Genomic DNA, 26,451 nt, shown 5'->3' with positions numbered 1-26,451 from the left:
TTCTAATGATGAGCTCAAGGAATTAACTGAACAAGAAGAAAAGAAAAATGTTGACAGCAGTGATTCAGAAGAAGAGCAAAAAGAACTTTCGATGGCGTTTGTAAAAAGGAGTTTGTCTACCATAACTGAAATAATGGATCAATTCATTGAAAATGATCCGAATTTTGACAGGAGCTCAAAAGTAAGGCGTGGTGTTAGAGATGCTCTATCCGTTTATGAAGAACTTTTAAGAGAACAACGCAAAAGAAAAAGGCAAACAACATTAGATGCTTTTGTCACAAAAAGGCAGAACACCGAAAACGCGGAAGGCTAACTAAATATGACTGAGAATTTTATTTGTTTTTTTTTTTTTTTTTAAGAATATTCGTTTTGTTATTTATATTTTGTTTTTATTTTTGCAAGAAATAATAATGTGGTATTAATTTGGGCTTTAAGAAATAAATGTTTGGTTTTATTTTTATTAAAAAAACATACTTTTTAAATTTAATACCTAACCAATTTCCTAGCCATCTTCCCCTAAGCCCAATATTTACATGTAAAGATAGCCTCGTTTAGCGCTGTTTCGCATTACGCTCTACTTTGATGGAACGTATCCCCCGCGTTAAGCGGGGTCTTACTGTATTTATGTATGTATGTATTATTATCTTTATGTATACACGTTCATATGTCCATCACATTGTGGAAAACGACGGCAAGTACGGCCAACAAATTTCGAACATACGTAGCTCTTCACGCGAACATGTGCTTAGAAGCCCGAATTTTAGATTTCGAATTTCTTTTTAAATTGATTTCATATTTTGTATAGATTTATTGAATTTTTATTTAATAAATTTAGAAATTTGAAAGCGAAACAGTATGGCAACACTGTTCAAAATAAACCTTTTTATCTCCAGCGCGCCTTTAGGCAAAACATATAAAATATTTATCTTTCAAATTAATAAACAAATTCGGGTATTTAAAAGCAATGTGCTGCCACTACTTGGAATAAAATACTTTCGGGTTTGAAAAATAAAATTCACAAAGAAATAGCTTCTGAAAAACATTTCTTTCTCTTCAAGTAGTTTTTAGAGAAAAATAGTGTAGCAATTCTTAACACTCTCTTCGTTCACCAAATTTGGTACTTGCACACTGCTTTTGGTTTTCCAAAGTCACTGTACACGAGTCAGTATTCTCCAGCTCTGGAATAATTCAGAAAACCGTCAGCAAAGACTTAAACAGCAATCCAAAAGATCAGTTCTAAGAAGAAATCAAGCCCAGCTGCATGGAAATGCGGGAGAAGTATTTGTACAGGCTTTTACAGGCAATGCATATATTCAAGGCTTTCAGTTCTCAATTTTGTGCGCATTTACTCCTGAAATTTTGTAGACGTACACTAGTTTTCAGTTAGCTAAAATTTCTTTTAACGATTTATTATTAGCCCAAGGGGCATTAGGCAAGAAGGGCTATTAATTTTGTTTTGGCATTTTGTGGCGTTTCACTTTTCAAATTGTTGCCACCAAATATGATCGCCCTTCATTATATTTAAAGAAATTAAATAATGAAAAAGCCGCCCAGGCGGTATAGTGGTTAGGGTAGCTTGGCTGAGATAACGAAGGGTCTGGGTTCGAATCCTGGAGAAGGCATGGTTGTAGCTGCCGGTCCACCTTCATAGGAGGCAATGGTGGATCACCTATTAGGTGCCTCTATAATAAAGAGACCATAACATCTGGCCTTAGTATAGATTAATGGATTCTGCTTACAAAACTTTACCTTTTCACAATTTGCCATTGGAGTAAAAATAATAATGAAGAATCTGCAAGAATGTATGTATGTTTCTTTCAATGTGGAGGAAAAAAAAAAAAGAAACTGGTATCTAGAGACATCCAGTTTAGAATAACGCAGTCCTCCATTCGAACATGGGCATCTGGAAGCCCAAATTTGGAATTTGATTTATTATCTATTTCATACTTTGTAAACCTTTAACGAATTTTTAATTAACAAACTCGAAGATTTCAAAGCGAGGAATGGCAGCACTGTACGAAAAAAAAGAAAAATATTTCTATCTCTAGACTGTGTATCGGAAATTCTAAAGATATGCTCTTTTCAAATTATTTTGGAATATTGCTGTTGAATTGAATTTTATAGTTAAGCGCGAAGAACTTGATATTTAAAAAATAAAGGTAACACACAAAACGAAATAAACGCCCCTTTGGACATAATACAAAATATGAAAGCTTTAGGATTTTTTCTTTTTCTTTTTAAAATTATTTACTGCTTAAAAAGCAACTGTTAAAGCTGATGCCAACGTCCGGGTATTATCATACAAGTATTATGAAAAGAAATGCCGGATTAATTTACAAAAGAATGCTACCACTAATACAGTAAAATGGTTAAAAAATAATATTGATTTTAATGTTTTATTTATACCGTATTATCATTCACAGGAGAGATCACTCCGAAAAAGTGTTTCAAACTATTCTTAGCTCGCATACACCAATTTTAATCATAATTTATTTTTAGAAAAACATTTCTAACTGATATCGTTTTGTACTCTTTGGAATTCCCTCGCCGCAAACGGCATTTTCTTTGTTGAGCCAAACAGCACGAGTGCCAAAGGAAACAATTCTGCATAGAGTTTAGTGCAAACGAATACTTTTACTGTTACATTCCGTTTTTTGTATATTATTGGGGTTCTTACACTTTCCCATACACACCGCTGTGTCGCGAAGGCATCTTAATCTATTATTATTTTAACAAACATTCTCTATTCGTAAAAAGCGAATTTAAAGTTAATTAAATTTTAAATGAAAATGAATTACAAATAAATGATTAATTATTGCTGCGAACTAATCTACATTATCGTTTAAAGTCTGAGAGCATGTGTAAATCAAGTGCAAGTATCAAAATCTATGAATAAATATAAAATTCCAATAAATTTTTTAATCCCAAAAATTTACAAAAATGCATAAGTGAATAATTGTTGAGCAGGCAGGAGACAGACTTATCAAGGGGAAGTTGCCTCCAAACCTAATTCTTCAATTATTCAATTCGTGTTTCGTCATCCATGTAGGCAAGGGTAAAAGCAAAATTCAAAACCAAATGTTGTGAGTTACTAAAAAGAAATTTAAACAAGTGGAATTTTGAGAAATTAGCAGGTCAATTAAGAGCAGAAACCGAATTTTTTAGAAAACCAAAGTAATTTAGAAACTCTTGCCTACAAAAAACTTCCCCGACACGAATTATGCATATAAATCAAAAAGCAACCAGACACTATTTATAAAAAAATAACTAAGGCAAGTAAATACTAAGTCTTAATTTAACTTATGAACTATGTTTGTATTTGGAGACTGGCGCAGCATGCCAAACTAAGTGATATTATGATGGTGTATTATCTCAGGGAAACAAAATTCATATCTAAAAAGCAAGTAGGACAGAATTTGTGGCATGAAAAATGCATATTTAGCCAAAATTTTTTATAGCATTTCCAATTTCGGGCTTACGTTACGCTGTGTTACGTTACGTTACGTTACTGCGGGATTAATCATCCACGTGGACTCGGAAACTGCTAATTATGAGAGTTGTTGTTATTCGCTGGTTATAAAATTTTTGATATTCTTTTCAAATTACAGCAATGGATAAATAAAGAATATAACAAATTTATCAAATTAAAAATAATATATGTATTCTTTACGATCATACCTAATATGTCCATGGAATTCCTCTTTCTCTTCGTAAGCGCATCAAAATAAAATGGCATCGCTGTAAGATTTATTTTAATTAATAACGTTTTATTTATGTCAGAATCTATCCTATGACCCTACTCTTTCGTCTACTATACTATACCAGAATATGTAAATGAGAGGAGTTTTAAACTGGAGTTGTAGAGTCATTAGTTTGAGCAATGCCCTCGCCGAGACCCGAAACTCGGACGCCTCAAATACGCGTCGAGTGTTTCCGATTATAGCACGAAGGCATGCGGAAAGAAGGATCCTTCTTTTAAAAGGCGACTAGGGATCAGAAAACCCAATTGCCAAGTCCTCGTGGTGATGAATTATCGTCCACCAACCTCTTAGTTTGAGAGCCACTTGTAGACTTATTAAGCTATTTTAAAGCTGAAGACGAGAAAAATGTGCAGTGCCCTGGCCGGGAAGCGAAACGTGGACCTCTCGAATACGCGTCGACTGTGGTTCCACCTACACCACGAAGGCCTGTAGAAAGAAGAGAGAAACTATCTTATAGAGTCAGAGATTCTTAAACTGTGGGTCGCGGGACCTGAAGTAGGGGAGTCAGCAATTTTCATATTTCTTTAACTTATTATACAGTCAAAAGTCTTTAATCCGGACTCCACGGGATTTCGGCGATTCCGGATTATCGGTTTTTCTGGATAATAGATCATCAATTTAAATCTGGTAAGATGGCATGCAGAAATTATAAATTAAAAATATTAAATAGTAATTTATGAAATAAAGAGCAATTATGATCTAAAGGGTATCAAAATTTACAAAAAAAAAAAAAAAGCGTAATATTTATTTGTTTACTTTATTAAACATTTCTTTCAACGCGCGCATGCGTAAAGCATACATTACGCATAGTCGAAATTAGAAAATTGCAACCAGAAAACTATTTGATGCGTATTCGTGATATGTATAATGACGAGGAATTTGATTTAAATCATATCAAAGACGGAGTACATCGAGATGAAATACTACATTTAGTAAGGAATTATAAGCCGAATAAAATAAAAACATTTGCCCTGAAGATAAGGATAGTGCTGGACAGATCAACTTCCAGTTCATTGCGCGCCGCGACGTTCCTCCCCTCCGCAGAGCAGCGTGAAATTGATAAACAGATTTCGAATGGTTAGAGAAACAAAGGATATGCCTTTATCCATTTTTTGCAGCAATTCCATTTTTTGTTTGATGGACATCGAAACATGCTTTCGCTTTGTAGATCCTTTGGCAGCTCCAGAATCGGAAATTCTTTTTGACATAATCGAAAGTTCAGGCTTACTTTTGTAAAATTGCTCTAACAGTCTGCAAAAAATAATAAGCCGGATCCAATTAAAAGATTAAGGAACAACACAATCTGCAACATTAACTGAAATAGATAATTAGATAATTTTAGCTTAGTTTATACCGTCCGTTATACATTAAACGCGCATGCGTAAAGGTATTATGCGCATGCGCAGAAAGTTTGTAGCTTTGAGGTCCGGATTGTAGATCATTCTGGATTATGGACGTCCGGATTAAAAACTTTTGACTGTAATAATTTTGCAATTAACAAATATGTTTACATAATATATCTGAAAATAGATAAAGATAAGACAATACAGACAAAGAAAAAACAAAAACGCTCAGAACAGCGACGGGCAAACGTTTTCGGTCGCGAGGCCAAAAACCAGGGGAAAAAAAATGGCGGGTTAAGATAAATTTTTCTAAAATTTTTAAAACAATATACAAGTATATATGTTAACGAGATCAATGAAATTGCGATTTCATTTTTAAAAGTTCCTAATATTGAAGTTCGAAGTGAGATGTACTGATTATAAGGGATACTGATTATAAGAGCGAGGCTAAATGTTCATCTGTGAGTCTACTTCTGAAATAATTCTTTCTAAGATTCATGATTGAAAACACTTGTTCAGACGAAGACGAAGATAAGATAAGACGAAGCAAACATAGCACTGATGTTCTGGGCGTGAGATATTAAATTTGGGAACCTTACTTTCGATAGAGATTCGTAAAACTCTAACTGCAGCATATTTAGAAACAACTGCTTGAGATGACTGTTAGATTGCAACTCAATTAATTCAAGCTGCAAATCTGACCTCACTGCTTCACAATTTGCGTTGAACGGCAAGGTAAAAATATCCAATTCTGTTTGAATGGCATTGAAATCTTGAGATCTGGGTACTGCTTACCTTCTTAAAAAAATTTTGTCGGCCTGATAATTTTTTACGAAGACTTTCTGCATTTTGTTTTCTTTCACATTCGGACATTGCATCCTAATTAGAATTCTTATGCTTAGATGTGGAATGAAGGGAAATGTTATCACTGCACATGAGACACACTGGTTTGTCTTTTACGACTGTAAAAATTTAAAATTTATACATCCTTTAAAAGTAAATGATTAAAAATTAAAAATGGTTTGGTTGATCAAAGTCTCGAGAGCTGTCTGCCTAAAGAGAGGGATGCCTTCATGGAGGACATTCTAAGGGAAACTGGCTCGTATACAGTTGTTACACATGGGGAAAACCACGAAAACGCGCTCGTTCGCAGGATTTGAACCTCGGACCGAATTTTCAGTGTTCAGCGACTCTTCCGCTCGGGGGCTAGAAAATTAAATATGAGAATAAGCAGGAAACAATATTCCTTCAAGTGCAATTTAATCTCGGTTCTCTGTAGCACTAAGGGAGAAATAGGTGAAGTGAAGGTGGATGATTTGAACGAACTTCAGTTATTCTGTTCGGCAATTTATTTACATTATTTCAGATTTAGCTTTTTATTTTGTCGAAGAATAACAGAAATACGGATATTGGTTCAAATCTCAATTCTTTGTTGGTGGGGGGGGGCAGGAAACTGAAATGCTAAATACATTGGGCCACCACCTTTAAAAGTGACCAATATTTTTGAGCATCTTCAAAGGTGGTGATTTAAAAAAAGTAGGTGTTTAAATGGGGTGGTTTAAAACGTTACCCATCAGTACTGAACACTGCTTCTCTAAGACTACCACCTCTACAGAAGACCAACAGAGTCACGAAGGGTTCATATATCAGAAAGTTACAATTTCAGCTCCAGTGTCATTCTTGAAGAGATACTGTAGGGAAAGTGCTAAATTTATTAGCTCTTATAATTTAGCACCAATGGCCAGACCTTTTGCTGAAGAACAAATGAATTTTTCTTTTCAAAAATGAAGAAAAATAATAATACATTTTTCTAATTTAGAATGTGAACAACAAATAAACATTGGAATAACTTCCTGTGCTGCATTAAAAAAATTTCATTAAATACCATTCATACAGAAAAAAATTAGATCTTTAGCATTAAAAATTACACCAGAAATGTTTTAGCACAGTTTTTTTGGTTTTACTATTTCCATTCTACATTACTGAGTACAGCAGCATATAATGTGCAACAAAAGGTAGATATAGTATACATAGAAATTGAAGAATTTTTGCAGTTATAGCCACTCCTTCTTTAAGTTTCTGAAACTACAGCAAGGCATTTTTCGATGTAAAAATATAAGCTATTTAAGAATAACAATTTATATGAATATTACGAATAAAGAATTTATAAAAGCTTTTTATGAGGACAACACAATATATATATGATTGATAATATTCTAATATCGATTTTGTTTGTTTGATTTACGGCAAAGCACTCGAGGCTATCTGCCAAGAAAAAGGTGCCTTCGTGAATGATTTTGTAAGCAAGATTCACTTATATTCACGTTACACATAGAGGCAGTTGCAAAAATAAATAAATAAATAAATAAAAATAAAATGTCTATTAAAAAAATTCTGAAAGGTTTCATATTTTAAATTACGTGCAAAGGGGCGTTTTATTTAACATTTTGTGTGTTACCTTTATTTATTATCACACACAAAAGTTTGCGTGTCGAATCGAAACTTTTTAGTTCGGGCGCCACTGTAGAATCATTTAGAATTACTTCAATGACAGAAACTGAAGAAATCCGCAATTCTCTCGCCGAAATTCGAACTCCTGACCTCCTGCCTACTCGTCGAGTGCACTTCCAATTACACCACGAAAGCATGCGGGAAGAAGGGAGAAAATACCTTCTTACTTAAGTCTACTTACTTAAGGGTAAAGGGCAATCGGGGATTAGGGTACCCAATCACCAAATCCTGGTGGTGATGAATTATCGTTCATCTTCTTTTTAATTTAGGCGTCACTAGCAGAATTATTTAGAATTTTTTCTCTCCCCCCGAAGTTAGGATAGTGATAAAATCCACAGTGCTCTGACCGAGATTCGATCTTCGGACTTCCCGAAAACACGAGTGGGCTTCCAATTACACCACGAAGGCACGTGGAAATAAGGGAGAAATACCTTATAACGAAACCCTCTAAATCTAGACTTTTTGTAGAACACCTAAAACTGCAATTAATTTTTTGGGTGGAGCTCTTAAAACAATTTTTAAAGAATTATGAAAACTACAATTAATTCTTCTTGAACTTCTAAATTCATAATTTTTGTGGCAGTACATGGGCGCCAGTGACCGAACCTTCGACCTGGAAATTCCGTACAAAGTTTAGATGAAACGGGCTCTGGATGGGACTCATCAGTGCCGGCGCAGACCCCACAGTCCCTGCCCGTCTTTATACTCAGCCTCAGCGAGGTAGAAAAATCACGAAGTCAAAAAAGATACCAATGTCATCTTTGCCTCGGGGCACCACTCCCTCAGCAGCAGTTAATTCGTTCTCGGTGCCTTGCCTTACTCAGTCAGTCCCCGTCACTGGGACTATGAGGGCCAAACCCCCATCGAAAAAGTCAAAAGTCGTTAATTCGGACACCCATAATCCGGACCTCAAAGCTAAAAACTTTCTGCGCATGCGCCGCGTTGACACATGCGCATAGACGTTTACGCGTGCGCGTAAGACCTTTACGACTGCGTATATGCGTGTGCGCAAGTGCAGAATACGTTTTCGCGTGCGCGTTTAATGTATAACGGATGGTATAAGCTAAAATTATCTAATTATCTATTTCAGTTAATGTTGATGATTGCGTTGTTCCTTAATCTTCGAACTGGATCCGGCTTATTACTTTTTTCAGACTGTAAGAGCAATTTTATAAAAGTAAACTTGAACTTTCGATTATGTCAAATAGAATTTCCGATGCTGGAGCTCCCAAAGGATCTACAAAACGAAAGTATGTTTCGATGTCCATCAAACAAAAAGTGGAATTGCTGCAAAAAATGGATAAAGACATGAAGAAGGTGACAGAGAAGTTAGTGAAAACGAAAAAATTTCGATTGACAAGTTAGTCGGTATTCTCGGCACAGCAATTACGGGACTTGAACAGCGGAACTTTGTAACTGAACAAGAAATTATGTCTGTTTATAGAATTAAAGAGAAAGTATTATCACATAAAACGAAGCAACTTAAACAACTTACATTGAAAGAAATATTTAATAAAGTAAACAAATAAATATTGAGCTTTTTTTTTTGTAAATTTTGATACCCTTTAGATCATAATTGTTCTTTATATCATAAATTACGGTTTCATATTTTTAATTTTAGAATTTCTGCATGCCATTTTGCGAGATTTAAACTGATGATCTATAATCCGGAAACGCCGAAGTCCCGACGAGTACGGATTAACGACTTTTGACTGTAATATGTAATAGTTATTTTTGGTGGACCACTTAAAACTTTATTTGATGAGGAATCCCTAGCTAATAATTATTTTTAGTGGAGACCCTAAAATTATGTTTTTTGTGGATAAATATAACTTTTTTTTATTTATTCCCTAAAATTATAATTTTTCTTTTTGGAACTCTTAAAACTATATTTTCTTAGAATCTCTAAAACTATTTGTGGAAACCCTAAAACTATGTTTTTGTGGAAATCCATAAAACTGTAATTTTTTACAGACCCTTGAAACAATAATTAACTTTCTTGGGGTATCTCTACGACTGTCCTCACAAAAAATAAAAGTTAAAATAAGCAATTGAAAATATAATCAGCTAGATAATGAAGAGAGAATTTTTATTTCATTAAAGTTTGAGGCAGGAAAAAAAAAAGATTTACTTCCAATATCAAATGAAATAAAAACATAGCATTTAATTGACAGTTTCCCAAGCGGTTAGTTTTCGGGCTAAGTGTTACCACTCTTTCCAATTTTAATTTTAGCTTATAGAACTTGTAGAGCAGTAGGGTGAAACCGTAGAATTCCACGAAAAACAGTTTGAATATCACTAATTTAAGCAAATTCTATTATAAACAAATATACTAAAAATGCCCACATATTCTTGAAGTTTTTACAAAATATTTTGTTACCTTAAAGAAGTTTCACAAATACAGATCATAAAATAATAAGAGGTGCAATAAAAGCTTCTCAGTAATGAAGAATTATTATTATCGGAAATTCCAACTAACCAGATCGTTTACGATCACTTTCGAAAGCACTTAAAATAAAACTCACTGATAAAACATTTGTACAATTTTAATTTTTTGTTGATTTAAATTAGCGAGAAGGTAAAATTGGCACAGGCAAATGCAATCGAATCTCTCATTAGTGGATACTTACAGTGCAAAATGTTTTGTAAAGTTGGAAGCTTTACAAAATACGAAATAATTTTACATTTTGGCTCATCTTTACATTTCGTCAAGTGCCTAGACCTGGTCATCTGCTGTGATTATGTTACTCTTAGAATAGACATATTCTATGATAGTTCTGACGCACCGCTGTCCGTAGTAATCCTGAAGAAAGTCTTTGAGGGGTTACAGCCAAAAACATCGTGGCAAAAACATCGCGGACGAAAACGTCGCGGAGAAAGCAACGCAAGGCGAAAACGTCGTGATACAAAACATCGTGGGAGAAAACATCGCAAAGAGAAAACATCGCAGTTCTAAAACATCGTGATACAAAATATCGTCGTCGAAAATAAAGCGGTTTAAAAACTCCGCAGTTTAAAAACATCGTCGTCGAAAATATCGCGGTAAAAAATAAAGTATCGACAAATCATCGCATGACGATAACATCGTAGGCATGCTTTTTTCAGGCTTTAATAATTGTAAATGGATATTTTCATAATGATTTGTGAGCGCAAGATAGAAAGAAGGATAATCTTTACTTTCGTATTTTTTATTAACTAATAAATTTTTGCTGAAAGAGTAAGAAGGAAATTTAAGCATAGAAAATTAAGGCAACTTATAGCACTTAATAGAATTTTAAACTGACATAGTTAACTAACAAAGGTCATTAATAAATCATTTTTATAAAGTTTTTACTGGTATTTTTTCACTAAATATATTATTCACTATATTTTTTTCACTAAAGGTATAATCTAAAAATGTTTAGAAAAAGGAAGCTACGTAACTGCATGACCTTATCCATAAAAAATTGCTAATTATGAGTTTTCTTCACTTTTGTCAATCTAACACTCTTATTATGAAAATTATTTCTTGTTCTGCTTCAGTTTACTCTTAAGTATTAAGTTTCCTTCTTACTTTTTCAGCAAAAGTTTATTAGTTAATAAAAAATATGAAAGTAAAAGTTATCTTTCTTTCCATATCGCGATCACAAATCATTATGGGAATATCCATTTACAATTATTAAAGCCTGAAAAAAGCAGGTCTGCGATGTTATCGTCCTGCGATGATTTGTCGATACTTTATTTTTTACCGCGATGCTTTTAAACTGCGAAGTTTTTGAACCGCTTTATTTTCGACGACGATATTTTGTACCACGATGTTTTAGAACTGCGATGTTTCCTCTTTGCGATGTTTTCTCCCTCGATGTTTTGTAGCACGACGTTTTCGCCTTGCGTTGTTTTCTCCGCGACGTTTTCGCCCGCGATGATTTTGCCGCGATGTTATCGGCGGACACCCTTTGAGGCTATCTGATGGATTCTCTCGATTAACCCGATTATTAAGATTTGTGCTATGTTTTGAAGTCTTATCAGCACCTCAGACGTGCATTCTCACGCACTGCAAAGGAACCTAAAAAGGGCTTCTTTATTTTAATAACTGTGTAGCTATAGCTATTTGTAACTCCTGTTTATTCGGTAGACTAGGAATCAAAGCAGGACTGAAAACTGAAAATCATCACCATCATAATGAGACAACAATTTATTTAGCTTTCAAAACGTAAGCAACATACTGTATATCAAATACCTGCAAACGCTAAATAAATGTCTACGTAAATAAAATGTAAATATATGTGTAATAAATGAGCTTTATGTAAATAAAATTGCAGCAAATAGCAAGAAATCCTGCATTTAAGAACTGTAGCGATTATTGTTAAGTTTTGCCTACAGTTAAACTTAATTTAAACACTTTCGTATATTCTCTTTGATTTACGTCACATATATTCGCTGAGACCCGATATATATGTAATAAATGAGCTTTATGTAAATAAAATTGCAGCAAATAACAAGAAATCCTGTATTTAGAAAACAAATAGCAAGAAATCCTGCATTTAAGAACTGTAGCGATTATTGTTAAGTTTTGCCTACAGTTAAACTTAATTTAAACACTTTCGTATATTCTCTTTGATTTACGTCACATATATTCGCTGAGACCCGATATATATGTAATAAATGAGCTTTATGTAAATAAAATTGCAGCAAATAACAAGAAATCCTGCATTTAGAAAACAAATAGCAAGAAATCCTGCATTTAAGAACTGTAGCGATTATTGTTAAGTTTTGCCTACAGTTAAACTTAATTTAAACACTTTCGTATATTCTCTTTGATTTACGTCACATATATTCGCTGAGACCCGATATATATGTAATAAATGAGCTTTATGTAAATAAAATTGCAGCAAATAACAAGAAATCCTGCATTTAGAAAACAAATAGCAAGAAATCCTGCATTTAAGAACTGTAGCGATTATTGTTAAGTTTTGCCTACAGTTAAACTTAATTTAAACACTTTCGTATATTCTCTTTGATTTACGTCACATATATTCGCTGAGACCCGATATATATGTAATAAATGAGCTTTATGTAAATAAAATTGCAGCAAATAACAAGAAATCCTGCATTTAGAAAACAAATAGCAAGAAATCCTGCATTTAAGAACTGTAGCGATTATTGTTAAGTTTTGCCTACAGTTAAACTTAATTTAAACACTTTCGTATATTCTCTTTGATTTACGTCACACATATTCGCTGAGACCAGAAGGCTATGCAAATGAAAGCACGCCAAAGAGAGTTACGGTTTAGCAAAACTTAACTGAAACTCATGGCTAGGATAGAAACGAACTTCCCAGCCGTTCTAATAGTTAGCGTTCGATCTGTTTGAAAAACTGTTAGTACTTTTTTTGACGCCGCGTCCATTCTCGTTGCCGCTCAAAGTTACTAAATGACGCCTTTTCGTAGCTGAGGATAAAACCACGTGTTTTATTTAAAAAAAACTGAGTTTAATAATTATAAATTTCGAGTCAGGATATGCAAAGTGTTAAAAGTTAGTGTCGATAGGTAATCGAGATTTTAGTTTGTAAGCAATTTAAAAACAAAAAAAAAAAAAAAAAAAAAAAAAAAAAAAAAAAAAAATCTGAAATGTTTCAGATTTTAAATTACGTCCAAAGGGGCGTTTTTTTAACGTTTTGAGTGTTACCTTTATTTATTAAATATCATGTTCTTTGCACTTAAACCATAAAATTAAGTTCAAGAGCAATATCGCAAAATAATGTTAAATTAAGCATATCTTTAGAATTTCCGATATACACAGTCTCGCGAGCTAGAGATAAAAGTATTTTTTTTTCTATATAACGTTGCCATTTCTCGCTTTTAAAGCATTGAGTTTGTAAATCAAAAATTCGTTAAAGTTTTACAAAATATAAAATCTATAATAAAACAAATTCCAAATTTGGGATTTCAGATGCCCATATTCGCAGTAGGATTTCGTCATTCAAAATTCGATGGCTCTATGTACCATTGTTTTATCACAATGCGAGAAATAGACAATCATTTATGCAGATTTTTCATTATTTAATTTCTTCAAATATAATGCAGGATTCTAACATTTTGTGGCAACAGTTTGAAAAGTGAACCGACGTTTATGAGTCCGACGCAAAATCGCAAAACGAAAACAATAGTCCTTCAGGGACAAAGCCCCTTTGGACTAATAAGGAAAGAAAATCTGAAAGGTTTCAGATTTTAAATTACGTCCAAAGGCGCATTTTTTAACATTTTGTACAGCAGTATCGCAAAATATTTTTTAAATTGAGCCTATCTTTAGAATTCCCGATGCATAATCTCGCCCGCTGGAGATAAAAATATTTTTTCTGTACAACGTTGCCATAGCTCGCTTTGAAATCCTCGAGTTTGTTAATCAAAAATTAGTTAAAGATTTACAAAATATGAAATCGATAATAAATCAAATTCCAAATTTCAAATTTGGCTTTGAGATGCCCCTATTCGCAAGTAGGATTACGACATTCAAATTTTGATGCCTCTAAGTACCGTTGTTTTTATTACAATGCGAGAAACATACATACATTTATGAATATTCTTCATTGTTTAATTTCTTCAAAAAATAATACAGGGCGATAATATTTGGTGGCAACAGCTTGGAAAGTGAAACGGACATTCAGAGTGATTCGACGCAAAATCGCAAAATAAAAATAATAGTCCCTCAGGGACAAAGTCGCTTTGGGCTAAAAAAAGTTGTAAATTAACTGCAACCTGCTAGGAAACGACAAATAATATATTTTTTGAATTTATAGTTAAGACAATAATTCGCCGACGTTTCAAAAACAGTTCTTAGTAAGCTGTAATTAATTGAACATAATAGCTTAATAGTTTAGAACGTAATAGTTTTAAAAAGAGCTTAAGTAGTAGAGAGTTACAAATTTAGAAGCCATGACAAAGTTTTGAAAAAAGAAGATCAAGTATCGAATAAATGAGATCCCCTTTCAATAAGAAGGATCTTACAGTCTTAGAAGTTAGCAAAATCTAATAAAATATACAGTAAATGATGTGAATACTAATGAAATTTATTCATTCAGATCTAGCATTTCTTCTGAAAGAGTAACATTCATTCACTCTTAGCCTTTTTATTCTCAGCATCTATTTTACTAGATTTTGCGAATTTCAAATTCTTGTCTGAAAATTACGGACAAGATTATTTAAAGAACACTAACTTTTGCTGAAATCATTTCGACAGACGAAAAATCTTTAAAAACATATTACATTGTATTATAAAGTTTGCGAAATTTTATCGTAATTTATCATTTACAGATTTTCACAGAAAGAACGTACCGTACCTAAGAAATAAATATTTTGAACGCACATGTCACATTTTTACTTCCTTGTACGAAATAGAGGAAGTATTGTAATCGCAAAAAGTTTTGGGTGCCATATTTCAGCAGAAATATCCATTTTTACCTTTACCGAATCGATTTGAAGGATTTTTTTTGCTTGATGTCTGTATGTATGGATAGAATAAAGGACTCGGTTTTCCAAATCGGGTTGTAAAATGGACTTAAAATGGATTCAGAAGGGATTTTTTTGTGACGTCTGTGCAGTTATGCGAGATAATATACCTACGTACGTATGTACGAGATTCGTATAGGTCAAAAACGATTAGATAATATACCTACGTACGCATGTACGAGATTCGTATAGGTCAAAAACGTTTAGACGTAGAACGTTGAAATTTTAATTATGGAACTGCTATAACATCTAGTTGCTCATCTCCCTTATCGTTGGTCATAGTCATATAATTCCGATCACAGAAGTGTTTTAAATGATGAAAATATTAAAATTTAAAAACTGCAAATTAAAAAACATATTTTTCCAGAAATAATGAGATCTAACTTTTAATGCGATATCACAGTTCCTATAGTTATATCTGGGAAAGTTTTATACTCGTTGAGAAAAAATAAAATTATAAGAAGTTTGACAAACGTACGACAAAAATTGACTGAGGTATTTAAATTTGCACTTTTTGATGTCATTTTCAACTTGGATGGAGAGATCGTAGTTTGAGTAATTCCAGAAAATAAATTTAAACGAAGTGTAGCAAAAAATGCGTATAATTAAATAGGCCGTACAAGGAAGTCATGTCGCGTTGACATCAATTTTTTTCTTTTTATGGTAACAAATCCTCTGCTGTTTTGATTACGGGAAAAATATAAAACCGCTACAGGATTTAACCAATGTAATTTCATTATAAACGAACATCTCGAAAATGCGCGTAGATTCCAAACAACTGCATTACTTAGAAAGAAAAGGAGAAATAAACGGAAAAAACCACTTGAAAATCTTACCGAGAAACGGAGCTTTTCGTAAACGTTGGGTTTTGTTATCCAGAAGAGGGTTTTCGTAAACGATAACACAGCTTTCGACGTGGATGCCAGAATAAGACTTAAGACTAAAGCGGCAAACGGAACAAAAAGCTAACTTTGGAGATGGGTTGCCAAAGTTAAACACAACTTCGAGTGCCAAAAGTTTATCCAAATCGCCAAAATACGAGGCGGTTGTCCTGAACCTCTCCACATTTCGAAGATGGGAAGTGTTTGAGAAAATACAGTGCTGGAGAAAATGGACGAGAGACACATTTTTCGTACCTTGTCCATAGACATAAAAGCGAATATTTTACCATTCACTCGCATCTGAAATTACGTAGTGGAATACAATAACTCTTTGCCTACATACAACTTTGTAAGATGTTCATGATAAGATGCCTAGTACCAATTGTGAATGCTAAATTTTCATTTTTCACGTAGAAATATAGGTGACCATGCGCTGTTATATAAAAAATCTGATGTGTACACCACATGACTTGCTTGTACGGAATATTAAATTATACACATTTTTCGCTTTTCACTTAAAGTTATTTCCTCTAATTTCATCAGAGATACATTTCTTATTCAATTTATTCAGTTCGCACTTCGCAGCAAGGCAAAAATACATAGAAAATCAAAATATTTTCAAAAATTGAAAAATATAGAAAAACCTAAAATACCAAATACGGTTAAAATAACTTTAGAAAAAAACAATTTTTACAATCAAAATTACAGTTTCTACGGAAAAACAAACAATTCGACGAGAAGGCATGAATGCAGGTTTTTCGGTGTACAAAACTTTCGTTTTGGTGCCACTCGGCAAAACGACACTGAAGGTGCAGAAACTGACTTAATTCACTATTCTGCTAAGTTACACAAATATGGCTGCTATGGTAAAAAAATTAGGCTTAGCCGCACTTAAACAACTTTTAAATTGTTGATAATTTTACAACTATTGCATGCAGGATTAACTAAAGACATAAAAATCTCAACCGAAAGATAAGAACAACATAAATAAATCATTTTTAAAGCAAAAAATACACAATTGACCAACATATAAGAATTTAAATAATAATAATAATAATAATAAAATTTTAAAAAAATTGAGATCTATGAGCTAAGTAACTGAGTGGATCTACATATAAATATATATTTATCTACTTTTAGGTGCGGCTGATTGCAACCAAAATAAGAGGTACACAATTACATGTTATAGCAGTCCTATATACAAAATGTTAACATTCTGAGGCCACTCATTTCTGAGTTATGCGAGATACATACGTACGTACTGAAGCCACGAAAAAAATGTCTTCTGAATCCATTTTAAATCAGTTTTATAATTCGTTTTGGAAAGAGAATCCTTAGCGGTCAAAATGGATATTTTCGTTGAAGTATGAAACCCGGAATTTTTCGTGATTACAATAGTTCCTTTAATTAGAACAAGGAACATGGAATCGGTTGGAACACATCATTTATCATCATTAATCACCTATTTTTGTATTAAATATTTGGTGAATGTTTTATTTAAAAGGAAAATAATAAATTGCTTTATTGAGGTAATTAGAAAACGGTTAGCATTTTCATCCTAAATTTAATATTTTTTATATACGTTTTGTATTCTACTACGTTCAACTTCAGATCTAATGCATTTTTTCTTGCCATTAATAAACGTAGAAGTAATATGGTATAGATACACATATGAATTTATGCCTCACAGTAATACAGTATGATTATATAACAAATAAAATAACTTTTAACTGCACTCACTACAAAACCTCTAATCGTGGCACACTTCCCTTCATAAAGCTCACCCTGCCAAATGTAGTAAATCTAAATTTTAATTATTAGTTTGGGTTGGAAATTTTCTTCGTTTTTACTTCCTTGTACAAAGTAAAGCAAGTGTTATAATCGCACCGAATTTCGGGTATCATATTTCAACGAAACTATCCATTTCAACCGTTCTGGAAACCATTTGAACGATGTTTTCGCGTTAAATTCCTTCGTACGGACAGAATTAAGGACTGGATTTGCGAAACTTGATTGTAAAATGGATTCAGAAGAGTTTTTTTTTTTGCCTTGACGTCTGCACGTACGTATGTATGCATCTCGCATAACTCAAGAATGAGCTGCTGGATTGCTACAACATTTGGCTTGCTACAACATACAGGATTGCTACAACATCTAGTTGTGCATCTCCCTTTTTCGGTGCAATCGGCTGCACCGATATTATATAAATATATATTACCACTCTGTTACCTGGTTGGGTGTGCTTAGTTTTTTTTATTCTTATGTGTTGGTAAATTGTGCAATATTTGTTTTAAAAAGTGATTGAATTACGCGATTTTTATGTTTCGGTTAGGATTTTATGCTTTTAGTTAATCTGCATGCAATAGTTGTAGAATTATCAACAATTTACAACATCAACATGATGTTTATCAAAATCAAGTGGCAATATAAGCCTAACGAACAACATTTGTTTACATTTGAAACCCAGTAGGATAGTGAATTAAGTCAATTTCTGCACCTTCAATGTCTTTTGCCTATGAGGACCAAAACTTTCGATTTTGTGCACCGAAAAATCCGCTTTCTCGCCCGCTGGCTGAATTGATTGTTTTTGCGTAGAAACTCGAACCTGGACCTCTCGAATACGGGAGGAGTGTGCTAACCATTACACAACGAAAGAATGCAGAGAGGAGGGAGAAAATATACTTCCCCTTTTAAAAAGCGACTGGGAATTAAGGCACCCAGTCGCCAAATCCAGGTGGTGAAGAATCATCATCCACCACCATTTAGAAAAATAATGCCAGCATTTTCCCTATTTCGTTTCTACGCCTTAAATTATTCCAAGCTGCCAAGTTTTGTAAAAATCGCAAGAGAAGTTTTTAAAAAATTAGCTCTCAAAGTTTTAGCTCCTGCATGTTAATTAAATTTGGTATATATTTATTAATATCTCTTTTTTATTAAATCCATATGATTCTTCCTTTCAAATTTCGAAATTTACGTTCATTCCAAATAAAATTCACCAATTTTTTATGATTTATTATTTTTTTTTTTAATTTTTGTATCATTTTCAGCTGGCGGGTTTGCCCGCTATATTATATTTCATAAATTTTCGAAAAAAATTTTTAACTATAACCTATAAAAATTTTACCATCGTCTTAAAGAAGATGTATTTCGAAGCATACCTTCAAAAAATTACTTTTTTATTCAAAATTTTCTAAGATATAGGTGATTTGACATTTCGGTGCGCTTTGAAATTTTGCATATTTGTTATAAGCGATAATAACGCTGAATGTGGTTTAGACACTTTGTTAAAATTACTTGAAAGTATAAAAGATGGCCTTTTTTCCCGCACGTATACAATGAAGAAAAGGAAAGGAAAATAGGTTGCTGTAAATTAAGAAGTTTTACATTTTTCCATAAATTTCTCACCAAAAATTAAAAAAATTAATATCTAGGCATAATTTGGCTCGTAGAATCGAAATATAGAAAAACATTAGCCTGTTATTTTAGAAAAAGTTCGATTTTGTGTCAAAATACCTATGTTAGAACAATGCTATTATAAATCTAATATCCCAAGTCGTGCTTTCGAGACATAGACAATACAGTTCGAATTTCGTCAATCGGAGCAGTAGAAGGGGAGATATGGAACTGTACCCCCCCCCCGCAGTGTACAAAGGATATTTGAAAATTTGTAGAATCTTTTATTTGTTATAAACATATGAGCAGTAATTGTACATTTAAGTAGAAGAACGCGTTTTCAGCTGAGTACTTAGAACGACTGCAAAGTTAATGTAGTGAAGATATTTTTTAAATGCTTTTACTCTAATTATAAATACTATTTTGATATCAAAAAGAAGCTTAGTATTTTGTGACCAGAATAAAAAATAATATATTGCATCCAGTACTCAAAGCTGGCTGTTCTTCATGTATGTGAACCTAAAGAATTATGAAAAATCAATATAATTTACTTGTAAAGCAAATTTTGTGTCTTTTCAGCAACTGGAATCATAAAGCAATCATTTTATGATATGCGTTTGTGATACTAAATGTATTTAAATATTGTATTCATGTGTACTTGAGAAATTGAATATAAATGCAACACCAATAAAAAACATCTCATGCAGATAGCACACGACAGCCTTTTAAATTATACACATTCTTTGCTTCACTTCATTTCAAATCATTTCCTCGAATTTCGTTAGAGATATACGTATTTCTCATTCAATCAATTTAGTTCTCACTTCACAGGAAAGCAAAAATGCATAAAAACTCAAAGCATCTTCGATAGAAATTGTAAAATACAGAAAAACCTAAAACGCCAAATACAGTTAAATAAGGTAATTTTTACAATTAAAACTAGAGTTTTTCGCAGAAACAAGCAATTCAGTCAGAGCCCAGGAAGACAAAATTTTCGATGCACAAAATTGACGGTTAACTTTTCATCTCATTGGGCAAAATGACACAGATCCTTAATTCACTATTTTACTAAGAGTTTCAAATGTAACCAAACTGCAGTCACCTTAGCAACTTAAAGCAACTAGAGCAACTTAAAGTTTTAAATTGTTGAAAATTCTATAACTAGTCATTAGGATTTTTGAAGTAAAAAACACGAAACCTGAGCAATGTCCTAGCCGGGCCTTGAACCTGGACCTCTCGAATATGCACCGAGTGCGCTATCGTTACACCACGAAGGCATACAGAAAGAAGGGAGAAAATAGTTTACTGCTGATACTGATACTTTATTAAACGCAGATTAACTAAACACATAAAAACTTCAACTGGAACATAAGAACAACATAATTCAACCACCTTTAAAGCAAAAAATGCACAATTTACCAACACACATGAATAAAAACTAAGCTCATGGAGCCGGGTAGCAGGGTGAGAACATATATATAATATAAACGAATTTAGGAGTAATAAACAGCAGAAATTTTGATAGCGTACAAATGTTGATCCGTAATGAAAAAGGAAGTATTGTAATCACGAAAAGTTTCACGCATCATATTTCAACGAAAATGTCCATTTACACCGCTATCGAATGCAATTTAACGATGTTTTTGCCTGACATCTGTACGTAAGGACAGGATAAAGGACTCTTTTTCCTCAAAAAAATTCTAAAACTAATTTAAAATGAATTCTCTAGAGAATATTTCGTGGCATCTGTGCGTATGTACGTACGTATCTCGCACAACTCAAAAACGAGTAGCCTCAGAATGTTGAAATTTTGTATATAGGACTTCTATAACAAGTAGATGTGCACCTCGTATTTTGGTTGCAATCGGCCGCACCAAAAGTATATAAATATACCTATATATATATCCACTCTGTTACTCGGCTCAGTGGTCTCAGCTTCTTTACTCTTATATGTTTGTAAATTGTGCATTTTTCCTTTAAAAATGATTGAATTATGTTGTTCTTTTCTTCCGGTTAAGGTTTTTATGCCTTTAGTATATCTGTATGCAATATGTTTAGAATTATCAACAATTTAAAAGTTGTTTAAGTGCCGCTAAACCTAATAATTTTTTCCATGACGGCCATTGCTTGTTTACATTTGAAACACCAGAATCGTAAATTTGTTGTTAATCTAGAGAAAGTAAGCTTCGCAATAAGAATAACGCCTTCTTTTATTATTGCGAATTAAATCATTCTGGAATTTATTCGAGGAAATACGTGTTTAAGATTTATTTCATAATTTTCAATATAGATATTTTGAGGGTTTTTTTTTTTTTTTTTTTTTCCTTGTCGCGAAGTAAGAACTGAATTAATTGAATGAGAAGTACTGAATCGTCTGCGAAAAACTGTTTCTTTTTTGTTATTGTTCTTTGCTTAATTTCTTTTATACATCGTTTTAGATTTATTATAGTATTTGAATAGAACATGTGGCACGATTAGATAATTCTTAAGATGATATAAATTTTGTGCATTCTGAGTTAAAAAATGAAGGGAGCGGCAAGAATCCTCTATCAGGACTTGTGTTCCTTTTTACTTTCCTTGGAAACATGAACTGTCCTGACTCAGAACAGGGAGCTTACTCAAGCTATGTTCAATAAATTGTGAAGTAGACAATACATACAGGAAGGGTATACGAAACCCTTTATTTTTCTATCTTTACAGAGATTTCCGTAACTTCCGAATACAGAGACCAACCACTTGTGGTCTGAACGTAAGAATATAAAACTACTAACAAAACTTTAACTAAAACTAACTTTGGATTAATATACAAGTGCCTAACTTTAAGATTGGCCGTTATTTAACAAAATCCGTATGTAGTACAAAGAGCTGCTAAAACTAGGATACGTTTAAAATTATCAAGAGGATTAAACCTCTGGCCTTGAAGGCAACCAGCAACCGAGTAAAACTAGTATGGCAAGCGGCCTGCTTCTAATAACTCCTTCCTCCCTCTTGCTTGGCAAAAAGCCACAACTTAAGTACTTGGCGTTAGCAAGACAAATTTGCATAAATAAGTTAAAGCTTTTAATTCTGGCTGGAAGTAGAAAATAAGAAGTGATAGTAAAGATTTAAAATAAAATAAACGTTAGTAAAACTAGGATCCTTACGCCTCAAGCTGCAAATCCTAACATCGTGGGGCCACACTTACTTCTCTTCTAGAGACTCTGCACTAAATGCAAAAAGTACGTTCCATCTTACTGGATTCAACTCATCATTAAAGACACCCTACTTATAATATATTCGTAAAGGCTGCACTAGGCCGATTGCCTCTTAATTGTGTTACGACATGAATATAGGCATAGTTAAAAAATGAATGAAATGTAACGCTGTTAAGTGAACCTAGCGCCAGAGTGTCGCTATGGTAAACAAATACTAGAGTGAATTTTAAAGAGTGCATTTATTCTATTGTGGTTTATGCGCTATCGACGAAGTAGATTTAATTCAATCCAATAAGTTTAAACGAAATGCAAGAAAAATGGGTATAATTTAATATTTCGTGCAAGGAAGTCATGTGGTGCACACATCAGATTTTTTATTTCTGCAAACATATTGCGGCCACAAACAAGTTGACATATTAAATAAGCCTATTCCAAAAAGTTTACATTTTAGATAAATTTGAATTAAGATAGCAAAGCAGACAAACTAAAGTCCAGTTAGGCCAAAGTGTAGCAAGCAAATGCGCTATGTTCAGGGTGAAATCTTAATTCAGACTGAGTTAATTTTGGTTCTCAATGCATTTTGATTAGATAATGAATACTGCTATAAAATTATGGTGCTACTTTGGTAGACGGTTGCACGGATTTTTGGCGATTTACGTTGGCCGAATTGTTGGCGCGATTTTTACAAACGTCAGCCATCTTGAAAAACGCTGTTTTTACGCATAGTAAAGTATTCGAAACTTAAAAAATAAATAAATAAATATCGTTAAAAGTAATGGATTAAAAGTAATTTGTTGAAAATGTCATTTTTTAAGATGGCAGGCAAGTGTAAATAAATACATTTACTATGAGTATAAAATACTAAAGTAAGGTTATTATTACTTTCATATAGCAAAGAAGAGAATAAAAACACCGCTATAAAAACATTGTGCCAACGTTTAATTAGATTAAAATATTACTGAAATTGAATATCGAATTAAAAACCATCATACCAACATTTAAAAGAATTAGAATATTATTAAATTCAAATACTTTAAAATACGTTATATAGAATATAATTAACATTAAAACATATGGACAATAATTATCTCAGCAATTTCTGAAAATAGTGTATTAATTTTTTTAACAAAAATTGAAGTATACAATTATAAAATAAAAGAAAAATATGTACTTACATTTTTTTGAGTGTTTAACCTGTTGTTTATTGATAAGTCCCACAATAAAAAATCAGAATCATAATTTAGATAATATCTTTGAAGACATCATTGAAGGAATTCGAAGATATAAATTCAATTTTAAAACGGCGCGGAAATACACAAATTGTCAGTAACCAATCAGGGAGCTGATTACAGCTCGTTAATGCACAAATATTCTATAACCAATCAGAGAGCTTATTACATCACGGCTAGAATTAAAATTACTTAAAAATTCATACATAATAAAATCATTTTTAAAAGAATGCAAAATTAAATTGTATTTTAATATTTAAGAGCCATAAATAATGTTTAAAACATTAGATTAAATTTATACATATTAAAACGAATTACTTTTAAAGTAAGGTGACGTCATTGATTACATCATCCACAACATAAAATTTCATAAAATATGATAAACAATAAAAATTTTATTTCAAATAAAAATGCAAAATTAAATTGATTTTTAATATTTAAAAGCCATAAATAATATTTTAAACACGGAATTTATGCACAATAAAACGCACTATTTTTTAAATAAAATGACAACAAAGTATCGGTTACCATAAATAACTTATCCAGCAATGGGTTTACCATAAGTTGTATTACTCGCCAAAGGAAAATCGCCAAAATCCGTGCAACCGTCTACCAAAGTAGCACCAAAATTATTATCGGCTTTTGTGTTTGAGTTTCATTTACATCATCAGAATTACGTAAGGATCATATGACACAGATTAGTCTCAAAATGACGCAGTGCAAATAGACTTTACTATTGTTAGAATACAGAAGAGAACTAAAGTTGCTAATTTAATCTTTTACATATCCCCCCCCCATCAAGTAGAAAAAGGCGTAGCGAGAGAGAAGCCTTTTTCAAGAAAAAGCGTTAAAGCTCTAGAAATGAAGTAAAACGTAAATCATAAAATTTTGATCAGCAATAATTAAATAAATAACTGTAAAGTATAATTTATAAACATCAATTTTTAAAAATAAATTTAATTTTTAGAGTCTTTAAATTTTTCAGCATTTCAATCCAAAAGTCTTTTTGTTTGAGGGTTCGCATAATCATGATTTTCAGGGAAGGATCTTCTTGTCACAGAGTATCACAAATAAAAACTTTTACATAATCCTTACTTATAATTAGATGTAAGACACATGAATATTGTTACGAATTTCGTATTTAAAAAGCTAATGTTAGTTCAATTATAAATTAAATGGTTCTATTTCTTGCGCGTGCAGCGCGTGACGAGTATTAAAAGAAAGCTAAGCCGGAAAATTAAAAATACAAGAGCGCGTGCATTTAACATTAAATAAATATGTCTTTTTGATTTCGAGAAAGTACCAGAAAATTATCGCACGCGATTTAAAAATCTTATAAAAGGAGGAAAACTTCTCAGTTCGTAATAGTTGCGTAGTTTGTTGTTGTTTGGAAAACTGCTCTTGTTGATTGTAGCGAATTCGCGGATTAGCTTTCTTTAGCTGTTTTGAATTAAGTTCTTTTGAGCGTTTGAGTAGTTAGAAGATAACTACTGTGATATATTGTGATACTGCACGATTATTTGAGGACATTTAATCATATTTGTTGTGATAATAATAAATTTTTGTTCATTTTTCATCGGACTTGTGCATTCATTTCGTAACGAAGCCGTACGCAAGCAACAATATTTATGATACTAATTTCTATACTGATAAATTATATTTTAATGCTATAAATATAGGAGTAAAATTTTCAGAAATTATGGTTTCACCGTTATGATCTTTCATTTGCAAATTCTGATTTTAACCTTACGGGTAGGCATCGCAGTACTTCTAAACAAACATTTCTATAAATAGAGCTATTTTCTAACTCGATCTGAATTAAGATTTCGCCCTAAAGATAACGCACTTGCTTTTATACGCTTTGGCCTAGCTGGACTGTAGTTTGTCTGCTCCTTCTGTTTTTCTGTTACATATATTTATATATGTTTGATGAGGCCCATTACAACAAAAAAAAAAAAAGGGAGTGCAAAGTACATATTATACCAGTCCTATATACAAAATTTCAACGTGCTACGTCAATTTGTTTTTGAGTTATGCCAGATACATACATACGTACGTACAGGCGTCACGAAAGAATCTTTTCTGAACCCATTTAAAATCTATTTTACAATCCGTTTTTGAATAAAAGAGTTCTTTATTACGTCCGTACGTACAGATGTCACGCAGAAACTTCGTTTAGACGAATCCGAGGGTGATCAAAATGTATATTTCCGTTGAAATATGATACGCGAAATTTTTCGGGATTGCAATACTTCTTCGTACAAGGAAGTGAAAAGGAAGAGCTAACGAACAGTTCCTATTATTATCATCGAACATGATTCAAAATTCGCTTGAAATGAAAGGTTTCTGACTCGGATGATACTTCGGCTGATAAGATGTCCCAAAAGAATATTTATGCCAAACTGCTATAATGTGAAATCAGTGAATCTGAAGAACATTTATGCTAAAACTGTTACAATGAGAATACGCAAAGATGCAATTACGTATTTTGTAGACACATTAGGTTATTTCGAAGCAGAAGAGATAAAAAATGAGCAGTGCCCTCGCCGAGACTCGAGCCACGGACCTCTCGAATACGCGTCGAGCATGCTGACCACTACACCACGAAGGCATGCTAAGAAGGCGGGAGAAATACCTTATATACTCCCCCGT

General features: G+C 32.7%; 1 protein-coding gene across 1 annotated transcript in view; it reads right to left on the bottom strand.

The window, feature by feature from the left end:
- LOC118191730 (uncharacterized) overlaps window positions 1-16,102 on the bottom strand; it is a 119,209-nt gene extending 103,107 nt beyond the window's left edge. Inside the window, exon 1 of the mRNA XM_085821211.1 lies at window positions 15,939-16,102. The gene's annotated coding sequence lies outside the window, so the exon portion shown is untranslated. The remainder of the gene's footprint in view (window positions 1-15,938) is intronic.
- Between the last annotated feature and the right edge of the window lie 10,349 nt (window positions 16,103-26,451).

Source organism: Stegodyphus dumicola, chromosome 7 (assembly GCF_044657685.1).
Source record: "Stegodyphus dumicola isolate Sdum_Otavi_A_Nest chromosome 7, ASM4465768v1".
In the NCBI taxonomy this organism is placed as follows: Eukaryota; Metazoa; Arthropoda; class Arachnida; order Araneae; family Eresidae; genus Stegodyphus; species Stegodyphus dumicola.
This window is presented reverse-complemented; position numbering and strand designations above follow the sequence as displayed.